Here is a 20,991-nt window from a genome sequence, read left to right on the forward strand (position 1 = left end):
TTTATGAGGTAACTTACTATAAATAGTGATGACTACTCTATTTCACAACCTCTACTTTTGGCACCTGCAAGAAAATGAAATATATAAGAGCCAAGACAAATTTGGTTTTAATAACTTTTCAAACATTATGATGACACTTACGGTTCGCTTTTTCGAAAAACAATACTCTCTTGGATCAAATCTCAGAAACCTCATGATGACCTATGAAAAAGTATTGATATCAGTTTTGACTGCGTGGTTGAAATTTGGAAGAAAAATTTTGTAGCTTCATTAACCTTTGTAAAGGTATCTCCCTACCTGCTCAAATGTAGAATCTTAGTGATAACTTAAGAAGGGTGATTGAGGGAATGACTAGTCAAGGTACTTCAAATTCATGTTTTTCTCAAAATTCAAAGTAGGGTTAAATTGCTTTAAATGGAAAACAATGATTTGGATATCAATAGAAATATAAAGAGGTATGAAAATTGTCAAAGAAAAATATGATGCATTTAATATCATGCCAAAATTTGGGGGGGGTTTAATTTATGTTGTGTATTGGGAAGGGGTGACAAGAAATACGTATAGGGAAATGCTTTTTCAAAATAGGGTGATTTTTAAGTATGACACAGACACACATGTTATAACCCAAGTTCACTGAGTAAAGCCCTCATGAGTTTTGCCTTTGTCCAAATTACATTGGGATGGCATGTGACTAACAAAATAAAATATTTGTCTATGGGTATGTGGCATAATCTAAGTTTAATTTTGTTGGTGTCATTAATAGAAGATGGTGTGAATGTCGCATGTATATTAGGTATATAGTTAAGTAAAGATCTACTTATTTGATCATGTATTAAATAAGTTCATTTTGATTTTTGGCATCAATCTGTGCAATGGGTGAGTTGTGGTTGTTGGTTATTATTTGATTAAGTATCAATACTAATTTTTGTGTAGATGAAATGCCATTTTTTTTTTAAAGTTATTGTAAAGACATCAAGTCTAGTAGAAGTAAATATTATGAAAATGAAAACATAGTTTTGTAATTCTTACGAGTATTATGGGTCTCACAAATGTATTTTTAGGGGCTTATGTATTAAAATATTTGTTAGAGATATTATATTTTCTCAAATAATTAGAATAATATTCAATTTTTTGGGTTAGATTGTGTCAAAAAAAATTCATCAACATTTTGAATAATACTACGTGATTCATAATCATGTTGCAAGAGAGCTAATGAAGATTTTTTTGAAATGATGATGATTTTTTTGACACAATCTAATCAAGAAAAGTTTATAGAAAAATATATCACCTTTTAAAGGTTAGTACTAAGTCAATCCTTGTGGACATGTGAATTTAGAAAATCACATGCAAGCAATACCTTCTAGTACACTAGGCATGCTTAAATAGAGCAATAAGGGATTACCAACCTTGTTGATCATGGTTCCCAAGGGGCATTGTTGAGCTAGCCAAATAAAACCTTGTGTGTTGTGCATTGAGAAAAGACCATTTGATATGGTGAACATGATTATTGTTGGAAATACAATAGGGAAAGTAAACTTTTAGAGGGGGGGTGACTCAGTCCTTCAAAATTTTAACCATAAATTCATTCACCGCACATCCATCTCACAATTTTCATGTAAACTAAAATAGCTAGCTAAACGTATTCTTCAATAGCATGAAAGCAAATAACATTCAACACATGTATGACACAAGATATTTGATTACCCAGAAACCCTCCAATGAGAAGGTAAACTTTGGATGGTGATGACACCGACAAATCTCCACTACTGCAGTAATAAAGTGTATCCAATGAAAGCTACAATATTTGATCATAAACTATGATCTGCCCTATTATAGGTATGCCCTGTTAAAGGCTTACAAGATTGTTAGATCTTACCCTGTTAAAAGATTTCAACATCTTGTTAGAAGTGTACTTGATTAAAGGACTTTAATTTACAATGAAGTAAGCACCTTGTTAAAGGATTTACAATAGCCTGTTATGAATACTTTGTTAAGAGATTTAACTGGTTCACCTGCTAGAATGTCTCAGCAATGATCCTTCGGTTAGCACTCTGTTGCTAGATAACAAATCACCTCTTTCCTGATGTGTACTTGATCCTCTCTAATTAGATTGATCACTTATGTCCTCTAACTCCTTTCCTCTATTCTCCTCTAACTGATTTTGTAATGTATCTCAATTCACAAGTCCTTAGCCACCATGAATTCTTTGTTTGCGGATGCAAACTTCTCTCTTCCATTCATACAATGTTTAGGGTTTTTCCTCCTTAAGAAGACCTAAGTGACTTAGGGTTAGGTATGAATCAACGATTTTGATTCACCCATTTTGCCGCTTAAAACATCCCTTCAACTAATTGGTTGCATGTAATGCATAGGGATCCTCAATATAGATTTGTCCTTATCATCTAGAATCACAAAAAAATCCCTAAATTGGCTCAAAAATGGTTTACATAGAAGTTTGTGCTATTAGAAACAACTATGTCCAAAACTATTTACTTGACACTTGAAGTGTCTAATGTTCGGCATCCACTAAATCTTCAATGTTGTAACCTCACCTCTAAATGACTCGGCATCCATTAGTCACTCAGCATATACTATCTACTTGGCACTTGCTAGTTACTCAACACATACTATATATCTAACAACTTACGCTCAACATACACTACTTGTTCGGAATGAACTAAGCAAATGACTCAAGTGTGTTGTCACTCATATGTCAAAACCAATCTGAGATTAAAAATTACATTAATATAACTTTTGAATTTTATTTATCCACTATTGCATGATGTTTTGATCCATTGATAAACATGGTCTATGCAACAAAGAAAACTTATTGTTAAGTACTTGTCCTAACGTTTGTGTTGAGGAGATGATCTATAGGATATTTTTGCATGTTTAAGTTGAATTAGAAATAAGAGTGTTGGAGAGGTTGCTTTGAGATCTCAACATGCTAAGATTGAACTGTCATTTTACAAGCTCACTAAATTAAAATATCAATAAAAAATAATTCTAATATATTTTATTATTATTTATAATTTTATAAGAATTCATAATTAATAAAATTAATTTTAAAATTAATAAATCACAATCAAAAGGTATTAAAGTGTATACTAATTAAATAAGATAATATTAGTAGAAAAAAATATGCTAGAAAAGTTAGTGAATGAATGAATGAATGTTTTTTAATGGTGTCCACGAGACCAAAGCAGTCTAAGGGACCGAAGAACAAACGCACTAGATAATTTCTGAATTCTTTTCCATTTCTAATCTTTTGGTATGTATCTTAACCAAAAAACCAATAGTCTGATTTATCGTATCCCCTTCAAATAAGCTAATCATGTTGTCTACCTTCAAGATGACATCATAGAGAGATCAAATGTTGTCGTATGCCACACATTCTAAGAGAAATTATCATTATCTTTCAACTGCTCCAAACTTGCAGAATAGTAGAATAAAAATCTGATAGAAAAGTTTTTACATTTCAAGATCATCTTCTTATTTTCTTATTTATTGCAATCTATCAAAAGAAGATACTTTCTTTTAGTGCCTATGTTATTATCATGCTAATTCTTCAAGATCATTATATGACAGGATGTTGATCATAAATTCTTGCTATAGCTGTAAATATGCATTTATATTGTTTTTTACCGCAAAATGCTAAGCTATTGTTGAAAACATTGATAACATGATCATTTATAAATTATGATCCTTGTATTTTTCATATTTGATCTTTCATAAACCTTCTTAGGTGATCATTCGTGATATTTTGAATGTGTATTACTTGGTCCAAGTAAATAGATTTGGTTATTAGTTCCAATAATTTAAAAATTGTATCTAGATTTTTTTCTCAAAACAGGGAAATTTTTGGATTCAATTTATGTATTCTTGCTAGTTAGCTGAAACCTTTCATCACTAAAATGGATTTTTTTTTTCAAATTCAACTATTTAGAAAGTTTGTATGCTCTTTCCCTCTCTTTGGCACTCATCAAATAGCTAATTTATATGGAAATGCACTACTAACAAGTGGGTTTACTAAAATGGGGCATTTGGGCATAATAAGTTCTGATTTAGGACACAAGCATAACTCATAGTTTTCAGCATCATCTCAGGCACCTTACCTCGCTCTGTCAATCACAAGAAATGATGTAGATCTCAATATGTGAGGATCACATATTAGATCTATATAGGTGTTCGATTAGGAAATAGAACATTCAGGCGAAGTTTGACTTCTTGAGGTTGTGCCTCCATAAGCAAATGGATTTATCCTTTACTAAGCACCAATATTGTTGTCTACAAGCTGAAATGAGTGAGACCGTCACAAATTATTTTTTGATGGTACATAAATTTCTCTAGGCTCTTAATTGTATTTTCTCTCTTCTACACCCAAATTTGATACTTCAGTCTTCAGCTCACTCGGCACCGATATACCTATTGTCGACAGATACCCATATGGACAAGAGAGATTATTTAGCACACGATCTCATCTTTCAAGACAAACTAGTTGATGCCATGATCGGGTACTTCCCAAGACAAGGGCATAAGGTTTCAGATAAGACTCTTCAAAATATAGTTAATAATACGCTATATTCTCTGGTGGTCTCCATGATTAATGAAATTGCAGTAGAAGGAGTTATCGTGATTGATGAGACATGAACTTCAAAGAGTGGAGTTTTCTTGTGCTCATCTATTGATGGGGTAACAATATCAAGAAATTCCCACAAATCTTTTGAGAATATCAACTATAACAAGATCGAGTGTAATATTGATCAAGGGCAAGATACAATTTCATGCCCCTAATCTATTCCTCCTCTACAAAGAGTTCTCTCATATTTTTCCTTAGGGAACGATGCCCTTAATTTTGAGATGGAGGATTATTTTCATCAAGTCAGTCAGCAAGAAGGAATGCTCCCATTTGATCCCCCAATCAGATTCAATTGCCCCTTGTTGTACACTATAAATTCAAAATTTGGATAACATTATGTCACTTGAAGAAGATGAAAATATTTTTTATCAGTATCAATCATCTATTGACTCCTTTGATTACTCACAATCCCTTTCAATAGCACAAACTCCATCCTCCAAGTAGGTAGAGCAGAAAACTCCAAAGACACGGGGTCAAAAACCTAATAGTGCTAAGGTATTAGAGGAAATGGTAGTAGGGATATAGTCCACATTAGATGGTAAATTCACTGTCTACAGGAGATCAGCAAGGAGAAAGAGACCAACATGGAGAACACAGGGTTCTCCATGTCCTCAATGAAGATCATCTCTTGGAATGTTAGAGGCTTAAACGCCTCTAACAAAAGGATTAGAATCAAGCAACGTCTTGATTCTATTAAGGCGAATATTTTTATAATTAAAGAGACCAATTTGTCCAGTGAAGTGTATGCTAAAACTATTTATAAATGGTCATCTCGAAAGTCATTTGACATGCAAGGTTTGGGAGCTTCGGGTGGTCTTCTTACCCTATGGAATCCCATGACTATAAGTGGCCAACTTATTGGATAGGATCATAACTGGTAAATAGTGAAGATGACAAAATTTGATTTCTCTTTCTTGCTTCTAAATGTTTATGGCTCGTCTTCTATCTCCGATAAGAGGAACTTGTAAACTAGTGAGCAGAGACTTTAATGTTATTCTATTTCATACTAATAAAAGGGGAGGTATCTCTCCTCATCCAAGAACTATTCAAAAAAAATTGAACTTTACAACAATCAATCATCTATCAGGTGTCATTCCACAAAATGGCTCATTCACATGGATAAATAGAAGAGTTGGCTTTCTGCAAATTGCTAAGAGGCTTGGCAGATTCTTCAGCCCTCAGAGCTGGAAGCTCCTTCAAGTCTCATTTTATTATGAAATCCTACCAGTTTCTAAACCTGACCACTTTCCATTGCTCCTAAACTTTGACTAGACCGTCTCTTCTCAGTATCGTGTATTTGGATCCTCATTTAAATTTGAGAGTATGTGGCTTATACACACACACTTCGAGGCCTTGTTAAAACAATGGTGGAGATCAACTCCCTTTTGTAGAGGAACCAAAATGTTCCAATTTTCAAAGAAGCTTAAATTCATCAAGTTGCAGATAAAGGATTGGATGACAGGGTCTTCAAAAATGTTTTTAAGGGGAAACAAACTTGTTAGTAAGTTGCTAGCTAAGATTAACCAACACATCATTCAACATGGGCTGGATGTAGCCTCGTATGACAAGAAAAAATATCTACAAGATGAGTGGAATGAGCTTTACATTAGGGAAGAAGTGTACCGGAGACAAAAATCAAGAGAGTTGTGGCTCAAGGAAGGTGACAAAAACACTAAATTCTTTCATGCATCAGCAAAACAAAAGAAGGTTGCTTATGTTATATCCTCTATGAGATGTTGTGATATAGCTTATTTTATTGAAGATGCCCAAGGTATTCAAAATGAAGGGGTTAATTTTTTCAAAAACTTGCTTGCTCCTCTAACTTTAGTCCCACCCTCTAATGCTTTAGTTGATTATCTTCTTGTCCATATTCCAAGATTAGTTTCAGATGATGATAATAAATTACGTCTTGCCCTGTTTACTCTTGAGGAAGTTTGGAAAGTGGTCTTCTCCTTTCCCCCAGACAAAGCACTAGGGCTAGATGAATTTACAGCCTTATTTTTCCAAAAATGGTGGGATTTCATTTGTGATGATCTATTAGCTACTATGGAAAAATCCAAAAGAAATGGTTCAATGCTAAAATGTTTTAATACAACAAACATTTCTCTCATCCCAAAAGTTGCAGCTCTGAACACATTTGCAAACTTTAGGCCTATCTCTTTGTGTAACTTGGTATACAAGATTATCACTAAGGCTATTTACCTAAGGCTTCATCATCTTATTCCCTTAATTATTTCTCAGGAACAAGGAGGTTTCATCTTGGGTAAAGAAACAATGGAAGGGGCCTTAGTTGCCCATGAAGTTCTTCATTCCATCAATTCAAATTAGTAGTCTAACTTTGTTATTAAACTAGGCATGATGAAGGCCTATGATAGGGTTTGTTAGAATTTTTCATTCAAAGTTCTCTCCAAATTTGGATTTGGAAATAAGTGGTGCAAATGGATCAAAGCTTGTGTCTCAGGGGCTTAGTTTTAAGTACTTATCAATGGTCAACCAGCAGGGGTCTTCTCTTCTACTCGAGGGGTGAGGTAGGGTGACCCATTATCCCTAGTCCTCTTCATTATCATGACAGATGCATTTAGCAAGAGCATTTCTAGAGACTATGAGAATGCTCTTTGGCAAGGGGCACATGTTTCAGGTATAGCCATGTCAGTTACCCATTCTTTTTTGGTAGATGATACTCTCCTATGGCAAGTCTTCTGTCATACAAGCAACACAAATAAAGAAATCCTTGGATTTGTATGCTTGGTTTTAGGCCAAAAGATCAATGTCAATAAATCTAAAATATTTTTCTTCAATACCAACACAATCATATCAAAAAAGATTGTTAAGATCTTGGGTTTTGCAGTTGACAAACTACCCTCTAATTACATGGGGATTCCCTTCTTTGTGGGTGTTGTAAGAATTTGGTATTGCTTTGATACCATGTAAGAATTTGGTATAGCTTTGATACCATTTAAGAATTTTCCTTAGGGCAAAATGACACCAAGATCAAGAAGCTCAAGAACTTAGCACAATATGGACCAAATAATGTATGATCATAATAACAATATGAGAATGAATATCTGATGTATATACACACTAGAAGTGCCTACTAAAATGACTAGGAGTCAGCAAAGTGATAAGTATGACAACTAAGCACATGCCCACCAGAAGTGGATTATCCTCCATTGAGCACAGAAGTTTGTGCGATGATGAGAAGATAAGCTTGCATAGGTGTATCTCATGAAGAGATGTTATAGAGACCATGTGCCTACTTAACTTGCTAACTCTTGTGGTGTCAACAAGACAACTCATATGACAATGCATACTCCTAGGTGTCTACATGACAACTAATATAATAATGCATTAACCTAAGTAAACTTTAAGTAAAGTGTAAATAATAATTAATTATTTACACTAATAGGTGTCAAAAAAGCTACCTATTGGATTGTTGTGATGGATAGAATAAAATATAGGACTTCATCTTGGAAGGTTAGATGGTTGTCACTCTCCGAGAAAATTCTGCTCATAAAACCAGTAGTAACTCCAATACCCAACTACTATTTGTCGGTCCTCAAAGCCCTTGCAGCAACCATCTAGCAAATACAGAAACTCATTCAAGATTTCCTTTGGAAAAGTAACATGTCTGAAAATAAGAAGATTCCCCTCATCTCTCTAGAAAATATGGCTCAAACGAAAACACATGGGGGAACTCTGGATTGCATAATCTTGCCCATAGAAACAAAGCATTTGAGGGAAAGCTTGTTTGGCAAATGTACTCCAAGCCTCGATCTAAATGGTGACAAATCTTGCAAGAGAAATACTTAGATGACAAGAATCCCTCCTGAATATTCTTCATTCTTGACCCTCCTAAGGGATCAGTAATATGAAACTTCACGGTTAATTCTAGAGACCTTGTTACAAAGTACATAACTTGGGAAGTAAACAATGGTTGTAGTGTCAAATTTTGATCAGACTCATGGAATGGCCTCCCTCCCCTCTCCCAGTTAGATCAATATGAAGATGTCATGACCATTTCGACCGACTGTTGGGGATCTTATTTGTTGGACTATGTATTGGCTATGGAAATCTCCTCAAGAAAAGTAATTTGGAAGGACTTATCAACTCTCTCGCTCAGTGATCATCAATCCATCCTTCTCCTTAATATTCTTCAACAATGGTCTATTTTCTTATTGAACCAAGAGGACAAACTGATTTGGGTACCCTCTGAGGATGGTGAGTACTCGATCAAGGAAGGATATATGACCCTCCAATAGTTTGATAACAAAAATAGTAGGAGCAGAGCATTTTTTTTAGTTGGAACCCCACTGTCCTCCCTAAAGCAAGATAAGATAAGATAAGATAAATTTATTAATGCCCAACAAGAAACCAACGAGGGTCTAAGGCACTAGAAATAGTACAAAGGGAAAATGCCAACAGGGGAGCACCAAATGGTGTCCACAGAAAGAACATGAAAGCAAAATAGCAAAAGAACTAAGAAAAAGAAATAACAACAGTTAAGAACTCCTCATAAGCAAGTAGTCCAAAACGGAAAGGTGGACATTAGGGCAATCAGATACTCTAGAAGGTCGCCTCTGAGGTCTACTAGAGGAATGTTTCCAAGTATAATATCTATGGGGTCTCACAGATCTAGTGTGAATAGAAATAGTGCAGAGAGGCTACTTCAATCCTCAGGCAGGAACTATAGAATTGAAGAAAGAGGTGATGAGTTGCGTAGGGGTCGAAGTCGAGAAAAGTTGGAGCTATATAGTGTGCTCGCAAAGTTGCATGGTCTCTTGAAGGTAGAGTGCAAGATAGTCCTGATCAATATATCTAAAGAATGAGCGAAGAGACCAACACTCTCTGAACAAATAGTAGAATCTCCCTCGGATCTCATAGTAAATGGGACAACAAAAAATAAAGTGAGACTCGGTCTCGACCTCCCCGAGGTGACAAAGCTGACGGATCCTGTCCTCCCTACCAATCTAGTGATTAGTCTAAATACATAGCCAGTGAGATCCCACCCTAAAAGATCCCAAGGAGATGCGAAAAGCATGAGTCCAACAACAAGTGAGACACTAGGGACATAAGATGATCTCATCCTGGATATCAAGAAAGTGCTCAGCATAGAAGGCCATGCACGAATGGAGCCCACCTGGGGATTCTTCCAGGTCGTGATAACATACTGTCTATAGATGTCAAGTCTAACATGCTCATTCAATTCCTGAAGGGTTGAAGAAGATGGGCTAGAGTGCCCAGAGAAAATTGGAAGGTGGGAAGAAGATCCAAGCTAATACCAATCGAGCCCAAGAGAGCAAAGACCTAGGTGTACCAGCAACGAGACCTATGACCAAAGTCTGAATCTGCAACCTCCATAGAAGAACAGTAAGCCAAGTAGGAATATCTGTGATGATCATCAGAGGAATAGGAAAAGCTCTGAAGCTGGTGAAGAAGCCAAACTAAATCAAAGATGGTTCCCAATCTAAAAGGGTGAGCACCAAACTCAGACAGAACAATGTTGTGTGGTGTGAACCAGTGACATCTGATAATGCACCGAAGGAAAAGAGTTTGGACTCTCTCAATAGAGGCCTAGTCAAACTCCAAGAGGGAGGGGCCCCAAACAATAGAGCCATAAAGGACAATCAGCTTGACCAAGGAGTCAAGAAGAGACATCTTAGTCGTGGTGTCCTAGAAGTGGTGTCGAAAACACTGTCGCTCAAGAATGGCAAGGGAGCTGAGCCCCTTGTTGACTCTAGGTTGCATGGCTAGTCTTAGACTGAAACGAAGTCCATAAAACTTAACCCCCAAGTAAGTATATGGAGATGCAATCTTGATCTCGGTACTCTGGAAGTAAAAATGGAGATGAGATGTCCTCAAACAATTGAAGACCATAACCCGAGTCTTGCCTAGATTTACAACTAGCTCACGTGAGTCGCAAGAAGAGGCCAAGCCATCAAGGAGCCACTAAAGACCATCGAGAGAAGATGCTAGGAGAATCACATCATCAACAAATAAGAGAATAGAGATCAATACCTGATGTAAGTAACAACCATTGCGAGGGAGCGAGCAATTACAGAGAAATGCCTCAAGGTCGTTGACGTAGATGCCAAAAAGAGTGGGGGAGAGAGGACATCTCTGTTTCACCCCAATAGTACTATGGATAGGATCAGAGAAGCCCTATGGAGTCCTAAATCTACCCTCGACGCACTCGTATAACCTCATAATAGTTGTAAGAAGAATCTTTGAGATCTCGATATCCCTAAGACGTTGAAAGAGAGTCACTCAAGGAATAGAGTCAAAGGCTTTGCGGAAGTCAACAAAGCATCAATAAACTTTCACCAAGTGGTGGCGAGTCTCCTCAATGATTGCCCCTAAAGTCAAAATATGATTAGTGGTCTGAAAGTTTGAACGAAACCCAACTTGACCCCTAGCCCGACAATGTCGCTGATCGAGCTCACTAGATAGGATACCGTTTAGTATAGTCGCACAGAGTTTGGCAAAGGTATGCCCAACCATGATGGTCCTATAGTTTTTGGGGTCTGAAGCTGGCCCAAATTTATGGATTGGATAGATAATATGTCGTGACCAAGAGTCGAGGAAGCCGACGCAAACCACTCAATTAAAGAGCACTGTAAGAAAGGGACCTAGGACAGAGATACCCAACTTGAAAATTTCCGCTTGAAATCCTTCCTCATCTGGAGTTCTACTACTATTCATCACTCTAACTAGTTCACAAATGTGGGAAAAGGAGAAGAGGTGGCAATGGGTGGAGAAGAGGATGAGATGGAGAAGGGGTTGGCCAGGAATATCATAGAGAGTGAAGGTGTGGGAGGCAAGGGAGTGGAGGTCCAGAGTAGAGGGAGGCAAGGGGTGGCGAGAAAACATGGTGCACCAAAAGAGCTCTGGAGACTAGAAAAATATGGCACAAAGAGACTTACACTACAGGAAAGTGAAATTTTGTTTCTTATGGCAAAGAAAGCGGTAGTAGTTGAGCCTCAACTGAGAGGAAGAGGAGAAAGTAGTGGATGGAGCAGAGCAAAGCTTGCGATGAAAGGATTTGCAATCCTCATCAAACCATTGATTCATGGGGCAAGACCTATGAGTGGGGCTAGGGGTGAGTGAGAAGGTGCAATGGGGAATGGAGAGAAGGGCAGACTCCCACAAGGTGGACGCAGGTGAGTGGACCATGGAGGTGACGTCCCCAGAGTTGGGGAAGGGGTCCTGGGAGAGAAGTCGTTTGAGGTGGTTAGCCCTCAGGAAGAAAATATTAACGAGTGACAAACTCTCTAAGTTTGGAATTGTAGATCCTTTCATTTGTGTCATTTGCTGGGAAGGAGTGGAAACAATGGACCACTTATTGATTAATTAAATTTGCACATCCCTATTGGTTGTTTTTCCTCAAGAAATTTAATGTGTGCATGCTACTCCCACACAAGGTTTGGGACTTGTTTGAATCCTGGCCTCTTCTGTTCACTACCTCCACTTATACTTGCCTTTGAAAATGTATTCCTTCTTTAGTTGTTTGGGCTATCTGGTGGGAATGTAATAAAATAATTTTCAGGAAAGATGTCTCTTCCATTGATCAAGTTATTGAACAATTGGAAACTTCAATCTCAAAGATAGCTAACTCTAATCTATCCAACGTCAAATGTAATCACTACTTTTCACATTGGGACAATATGATTTTAAATGAATGGAAATTCATTTTCATTCCAGTCAGATCAGTTCCAAACTGGAAATCCATTCATGCCAAAGATAGGTTCATTATCAATTGGCATCCCCCTTTTAGAGATTTTGTCAAAATCAACTTTGGCAGAGCTTCAAGAGGCAACCCTGAAATTTTAGGTATAGGATTTTGCATCGAAGATTGGTTAAGCAATGTGTTGGCGGTTAAGGCAGCTCCCATTAATCTAGGCACAAACAACATGGTAGAGGCTCGTGCTCTATTTCAAGGACTAGTTTTGAAGGGGATTCCCTAGTGATAATTGATGCATGCACATCAAAGATTGTTCACAATTGGCAATTATAGTATATTATGAATCAGATTTGGCGATTACTTCAATCATTTCAAAATACTTGCATAACACACACGCTAAGAGAAGGTAACAAGGTGGCTGACTGCTTATCAAATCATGGATGTGACAATAACTTTATTGAGTCTTTTCTAGCAAAACATATCTCTAATCTGATTCCTAAATTGGGGAAATTAATACGCTCTGAACGAGTATAAATCACCCTAAAAGTGTTGGTCTTCTGATTCTGTTCCTCTCTTGTCAAACCTTTCACAAATTATTGTTTGTCTAGAGTGTATCTGGGTCTGGCTCTTGTGAAAAACATGTATCCCCAACCAAAAATTGTGTGCTCAAATATTTTCTCTGTCTTCGCTCTCGTTCAATGTTGTAACCTAGCAAGGATACTGAGTTTTCTTTATGATTCTTTCTTAGTTGGGCCTTTGAATCAAGGTATCTTATATATTTTTTAATGGTTCCCCCACTTTTGCTTTAAAAAAGAACACACATGAGATACAAAGACCATATCTTAAAAACAAAACTCGTATAAAAAAAATTTCCCCTTTCTAACACTAGTTAAGAATGGCTATGTAAATTTTTCAATTCTTTGTTTTGTGAATTTACACATTTTATATTTCTAAACTAATCATTATCCAATGTATTATATATTCTCCCGAAGTTTGATAGTAGATACCATCGTATAACAGACCCGAATATTTCACAGTTCATGGTGATTATGACAATACTTCTGAATAAATACTATGCGAGCATTTTTTTTACAGATGTACTTTACACAGATGATCTCAGATTGCAACGAACCTTGAAAGAAAATTAAATACACAGAATTCAAAGGAATTGAGCACAGGTATTTGCCAGCTACATGGATGAAAAGTGTCTTTTAGTTATCAGTTACCTCTCCATTTTGCAGAACAGTACTTTTCAATATGCAAGATAAAACATTTTTCGCTGATTGTGAACAGTTTCTAGAAAAGCAAGACAAATAATTATTTCCAGCTATGATGCCTTGCTGGGATCTTTCAATTCTTCGAATCTTTCAGGTTGCAAATCTGTTATTTTGCCCCAAAAAAAAAACTTTGGCTTACGCCATGATTATATCCTTTTATGTGTCATGTGATTTGATTTCAAGCAAGTGAATTATAAAGATGTTAGTTTTTAGCAGGTAATTGAGTATAGGGAAACCTTACTTGTATAAAGCAAAAAAGCAAGAGTTGCTTGAAGTAAAAATCAAGGAAAAGGTAATTTCAAACCTTACCAATTGCAGACAAATGATCATCTTTATTAAAAATAAGAAGTAAAACCACTCCAAAAAAACTTACAATCTTTTAATCTCTTTGACTAGGCATTGTTAGATTTTCCATCACCACCTTACCAAAGGACTTGTACGGATGATAAATTGTATTTCTCAAATCCTTCAAGCAGTTCAATCTCATGGGGAGGCTCATTCTCATCTTTGGACAATTCTTTGAGTGTCTTGGTAAATTTATGCTGCCTGAGAGAGGACAAATGGAACTCATGTCTTCAACAGCTAACGTTCCACTGGTAATTAAAAAGATCAAATTTTCACAATCTTTTGTATTAGATTAATTTGTTTCTGGATTTGATTGTGTCAAGATTTTTACCATCAACGTTTCAAATCACACTACGTGATCCATCATCAAGGTGAAAGAGAGCAAGAGATGTTAGCGTAAACCAAGCCGCCTACTGGTCTGCCCCTGTTTCTGTTCGCATATAAATTTGGGATACAAGAAGCAACCAGTACATAAGTCAACAAGGACTACTGTTGTCTTCACAAAATGCAATCCTTATTTAAAATGTGGCTTACCTTTTTTTGCATTGAAGGTGCATCCTTGGTGTTGTTCCTACTTGTGCTTTCCAGAGCTGCAAGTGGTCTGGTGGTATCCTTAAAGGCATTTTTTTTCCTTGATACAGGAAACATAGACACGGTGGAGGAAGATGGAGATGACTTCTTCAGTTCTACATATGGGAAGCTAGGTTTTCTTTCACATTGATCAGATTTACGAGACAAAAGATGGGAGGTGGGTTGTTTCTCCTTCAAAGCAGACTCCTCTTTAAAAGCTTTAAGATTCATCTTTAGCCCTTGAATGTTAACTTCCTTCGCATGTTTCTCTGTAGAATGTCCATTATAGGACAAGTTGGGCCTGGGAGTATGGAAAGTACAAGGAAATGGGAGCACTGGAAATGATGAAATTCTATAAGGAGTAGAATTTAATGTTCGGTTTTCAAGAGCAATTAACTTTTGCTGCAACTGATCATTCTGCAATCTCAATTGTTGAATCTCCTTTTGCATTTCAAGAAGCAACTCGGAGTGTTCAATTTGAAATTCCACTTCATTTGCAGTGCAAGCCTGCAATATCATAGTGTTCCCCATCAAAGGTGGTTTTCTTGAAAAGTTCCAAATAAAAAGTACACTGTTAAAATACAAATTGATTTAAATCTAGTCATGTCTTACTCTTGTGCGAATCTCTTTTGCTCAATTTGCCCAGTGAAGAGTGTTTTTTGTTTCTGTATAAGCTAGATTACTTGGACTGATATTTGCAATAATGGCAGTTTGGCAAGTTCCACCCAATGAATCCTGCAATCACCCAATGCTTATCATGGTCAGTCCTTAAAAGACCCTGCCAGCTAAGTTTTTCTTTTGTATATTTGAACATTTGCAGTTGTTATGTAGAAATATATTGTGCAAATTCCTTATAATGTCTTTCTAAAAGGTTACAAGTGAGAAAAATAGATGATGGAAAATATGATATATCACATGGATAATAATATTCACACCTTCAGAAGTTGAGTTAGTTTTGAATCTCTATAAGGTATGTGACTTTTCCTTTCTACCAGAGCATTTATGCAGCTGCTAAGGGCCAATAGCGATTTGTTTATGTTGGCTCCTTCCGTAGATCTGACTGTCCTTTGATATGTGGCCACAGCCCTCTCAGACCCTGCCAGATCTACCAGAGATAATTTACCCTTGCGAATTTCAGTGTTTAATTCCTCAACCACTTTCGATTCCACCACAACCTGCAACAATAATAGATTTAAAGAGCAAAAGTTTAGGATTCATCCTACATAATCTTAAGTCAAAATTTCCCAATTAGATTATCCAATTTGTATTATTAGCTGACCTAATGTAAGTAGTAAGCACAATACCTGAATAATAGCATGAGATCGAGATGAAGTCTCATTCATTCCAGTGGACGTTGTAGTTCTGTTCTGAGTTCCTAGTTGAAGCAATTCCATTACCTGCAAGCTTATTTATAAAAGTTTGATGTATTAGTGTAAATAGATTTCCACAATCCATCAAAGTTTAGAATTTTGTAGTCTTCTGGATTTGATTTTGTATATAATTTTTGCATCAACTTTTTGAATCACACGCTGTGATCCATCATCGGGATGAGGACAGCTAGAGGAAACAAAAAATCCAGAAGACTACAAAACTTTGGAGTTCGTTGTATAATTTTCTCTACTGTGTATCAAAATTTAAGCAGAAAAGTGAAAATCATACCTCTTTAGTTGAATAAGCCCTATGTTGTGTGATCCCTAGTAATGATACATTGCCCTAAAGGAATGACGGTTCATTTAGGTCAATAAAAGAAACCCTAGATATTCACACAAAAAGCTTGAGATAGGACTGTAGAAAACCTGTTTATCCTCTCTCAGAACTAGAGGCCTGCCAGGGAAGAGGAGATCCTTCACAGATTCATTGTAAATCTCAATATATGAAAGCGTAATCATCGGTTCATGGTGACACTTTTGCTGCCCAATCTTTGTAAAGATATCTTCTATCGACATGGCCACCACACCTGGAGTCTCAACGGTTCCCAACATTGTATGAGTTTTGCCTGCCCCTGTAGCTCCATAACAAAACACACATGCATTTTTTCCATGGAGAACAGCATCAACAAGCTCCCCAGTGCTGCACAAATTCATTCCAATCTATTACAGAACATTCTATACAATTCAGCACAACTACAAACAATATTAAAATGGAAGGTTATCTAAACTTTTCTTTTTTAGACAGTCTACGTGTTGCAAATCGTATTATCCACAATTGAAATTGAGTAATATCTAACTGAATTTCTTTTCTCACATGTTTCAACCTAGTAATTGAAATATTTTTGTCATGAATCAAGATTAGATTACAAGAAATATCAGATATATTTGCGGCAATTAAATAAGAACACTTATCAAATATCGACACAGTAGCCTAGTTCAACATGGTAGCCTAGTCAGAATCTATTATTCACTTCTGCTGTAAGTATCACAAATATTTCTGAAAACACGTATCTAAATCAATTTAACACAGTTAACCGGCAATAAATTTCTAATATATGGTGCTCAACAAGTTGCCCATAAAATACAAGGAAATGATGATCAGGTAACCACTAAATATAGGCAATTATAACACTGAAATCATCGCACAGCTTGGAAGCAAAGTCAAAACTAGGACCTATGAAGGTGAAATCAAATCCTCAGTTGTTTGCCACAAAGAAGTTCAAGTGTAATCTCCAAATGAGATCACCTAATCTGAGTCAGGGATTACAATGTGCTTATATATCAAAGTCCTGCCTTGACACTTGTCTTCAAACATTTGGTGTAGAGGCACATCAAACAATGACAAACATATGATAAGCGATATTGCAAATATAACATAGATTTTGTTCTCAGGGGAACAGATTGGGTATTCGCTAACTAAAATGATTCATTCTATTCACTAATTTAAATGGTCAACAACTAAAACAAACTGTTTTATATAGGTTTTTTGACTATATAAGTTGCTAACAAGAGTCTCTCCATCAAAAAGACAGCAGAGAAATATAAAGACGCAAGGAACGGATATATGTGTTCTAATAACCCAGAATAGTGTCATCCCATTAAGCCACCATCTCTGTAATCGAAACCACGTTTGTTTTTTGTAATAAACAAATTTTATAATGCAAATTTTCCTATAAAAAATAAAGCCAAACAAAACAATTGTTTACTATTTGGTCGTTAACAGTCTTATTAGCTGTAATTTTGGATACATATGATGCTAAGCTACTGGATTTTTTCCACCATTTCCCTTTATTTTCGTATAATTGCAGGCTTTAGAAATCTTTGCAAGGATGGGATTGTAGAAATTAGAAGACAGGGGAAAGTAAATTCAGTTTGTATTCTATTTGAGCGATGATGAATGATTAGAATGCATGAATTCATTCCTAGGGAAAATGAAGCATATTTTATGCAACGCAAACTATGTAAAGAAAGTAGGGCTAATGAGGAAATTAACTACCTTGCATTGTAAACTTCTTGTTGCTCAACATATTCAGGGAAAACTGCATCGAAAGTGTAAGTTTGAGCACAATTCTTCTTTGAACTTGAAATTTCCTTGTTTCCAATTTCTTTCAACAAGAGGTCCTTGTCGCTCACGGCACCAACACAACTACGGGCACCCATTTTTTCTTCCTTTTTCGACAGAGGTCTAGCCCTAACATAAACCTTAATCCTTTCTGTAAGCTCGAAAATGTTTTCCCTTCTGCTCTTCCTACTCTTACCACTAACTTGAACTCGTCCATTTGTAAAGGCACAAGATAATTCCTCTGACGATTTGAAGCAGAGCCCTAAATTTTCCACACTGAGAGAATTGCTGCAAAGTGGAGTTAACAGTTCGTTTTCTGCCGCAGCTTTTGAAATGCTTGTACTAATCTTCTCTAATCTTCTTTCAAGCATAGGCTGAGGAGGTTCCGCTAGTTCAAAGGCTTCACTCGGGGGCTCGACATTTTTCTCCGAGTGAATTTGCCTCTGCTTCAAACCCTTAAACCCCTCCTCGAAAAGAGCAAAAGCAGAAGAACATATCCTTTTATATGAATCCGTATGACAATGGTTCTCCGTCTTCTCTGGAGATGATTTAGAAGTGCTGCAGTTCCACATGGAACAAGCATATATGATGCCCAAGAAGAGCGTTGGAAACAGAAAAACCAGAGAATTTAAACAAGAGAATTCCATGATATCATAAACAGGGTTCATTTTTAGGAGTGCCTCGCTCTGTCCTTATACATATAATAGAAGAACAAAGAAGAAGAATTTGAAATTTGAAGCACATTTTCCATAATTTATAACCAGTCGGCCACCATTTTTGACAGACAGCATAAAATTAGCCGAAAGAAAATGTCTCTCAATTATTTCTGGGCCTTCCAAGCTCTGACAATAGGATTTTGTTTGCAGTTCCGACAACAGAATTTGGCTGTCCATAATTGTTTTTCAATTTACAGTTACCAGTGAACATTAGAATGTCTGCGGATTTAGCTGGCCGTAATTGTTTTCCATCCTCAAGGATCCGCCATTCATTGTATCATTAATTTGTGAGTGAAGAGCATTGAAATGTACTAGCAGAGACGACCGAGTATTTGAATGCCTTTCCAATAGTTGTAATAGGAGTCGTTTGCTTGATATCTACACTTCTTGACTTACTCCCTAATTTTTTCAACAACATTGTATCAATACTTGTGACTTTAAAGTTGCTACACTACCCAAAATTGAATAAAATGTACTCTAAATTAAAAAAATTAATCAATGATGCGATGTCACATAGTTGTTCAACTACAGGGACCTTTTATGCACAACCATTGGTCTCACTTCTTTTTTTTGACTTGTTTTGGACAACTTGACAAAAAGCATATTAATGTGGCATCATAATGGGTGATGTGGACTTGAAACCCTAGGCGACTCGTCAAGTAAGCTGCTTAAAAAATTGGGAGCAATTTAAATTTTTTACATAAGACTTTGATAAGCGCAAACTTAGGATGTTTAAGTATGGGTCCTCCCCTAACTTATATATATTTATTTAGATTATAAATATATTAAATATACCAATTGATATCTTCTATATATTTATAGAGATAATATCTATATTAAATACGTTGATCGATATCTTTCCAAAAGATATCGATCTACATATTCAATATAGATATTATTTGAATAAATATAGATAAGCTAGTAGCAACCACGCACATGGTATACATGTATGATAACTACAATTTCTATATGTAAGATTTTTGACAATATTTTGGTCATTACTAAATAGATATACATATTAATAAAAATAAATGTATTTAAACAATATTTATTTTTCGTCATTTTTTAGACATTGGTAAAAAGAAATACATATGAATAAAAATACAAGTATTTGAACAATATTTTAATTTTGTTAAATTAATCAGAAACATAGTATATGATAATTATACTAACAAAATGCATATTTAGGTATAATTGAGTATAACTTTGAAGACATATATGGTAAGTAAAATTATAACATTTTACAATAGTACAATTCAATTTTTCATTTACATTTTAGTTACAAATTATTTCTATATTTTATAATAGAGTATATTTTGGAGGACATATAAGTAAAATTGAAATATTTTTTCATATTATTATCTAAAATATAAACTAAATCTATAATTTTTTTATCATTTTAAGAATATGCTATTAAAGCATTTACCCAAATCACATTCATCAATCTAAACCATTACACAAGCATTGGAGTTGAAGCAAAAATAATTAAAATGGCATATGCAATAGTTCATATTTAACCATATGAATTGTTTGATTAAAAAAAATTGGAATAGTCGTACAACCATTACCATATTAATTATAAACGATAATAAATTTCATAAGTCAAACCATATAGTGTATTGATAGAATTTAGAAGTTTATAAATGTTTCAAATAACGGTTATTTAGAAGTTTGGTGATATTACAAGTCACAATCATCAGTCTAAACCATTACACAAAGCTTGGAGTTTAAGGCAAACTAATTATTTGATTCAAAATAGTTGAAAAAGTTCTACAACCATTAGCATATAAATTATAGAGCATAACAAATCATAGGTCAAACCTTGTAGTTTATATCACAATTGAAGAGTTTATAAATGGTTCAAATAACTCTTATTTAAAATTTTTGTGCTAACAAAGTGGAAATTGCATAAAGAGTACTTCATTGTAATGGTGCAAATACATTACATATTCTTCAGTAATTAGAATAGTATTACGACCTTTATTAAGCAAGTGATCACAATATACTTCTTCCATAAAACTTGTGAAGGCAACCACCTTTGTATATGTTTCCTTAACCTTGTGTGCAACATATTTCATCTTCATTATTTCTATCTTTTCAATGTAATCTTTGGATAATGCAGTGTTTTCAATATCTTGAAAATTTTTAGAGCAACACTGTAAAATTAAGGTTGTGCACTTATCAATAGGTGTTTCATCAGATGGAGTAGAGTTGGCTGAGATATTTGGAGTTGCATCAACAATTTCAGATTCATTGTCTGATAGATCCATAGAG

The 20,991-nt window shown here is 35.5% G+C and overlaps 1 pseudogene across 1 annotated transcript; it reads right to left on the minus strand.

Moving 5' to 3' along the window:
• Positions 1-14,330: 14,330 nt before the first annotated feature.
• LOC149568663 (kinesin-like protein KIN-8A) lies at positions 14,331-18,700 on the minus strand (annotated as a pseudogene). Its single transcript, XR_016361424.1, has 8 exons — positions 17,936-18,700; positions 16,306-16,579; positions 16,169-16,222; positions 15,814-15,906; positions 15,445-15,684; positions 15,122-15,244; positions 14,474-15,016; positions 14,331-14,369 (listed from the first exon to the last, which is right to left on the minus strand). The product of XR_016361424.1 is annotated as a kinesin-like protein KIN-8A (transcript).
• Between the last annotated feature and the right edge of the window lie 2,291 nt (positions 18,701-20,991).

The sequence above is a fragment of the Cupressus sempervirens genome, chromosome 3 (genome assembly GCF_028749045.1).
Source record: "Cupressus sempervirens isolate cs-2001-9-10 chromosome 3, ASM2874904v1, whole genome shotgun sequence".
NCBI lineage: Eukaryota > Viridiplantae > Streptophyta > Pinopsida > Cupressales > Cupressaceae > Cupressus > Cupressus sempervirens.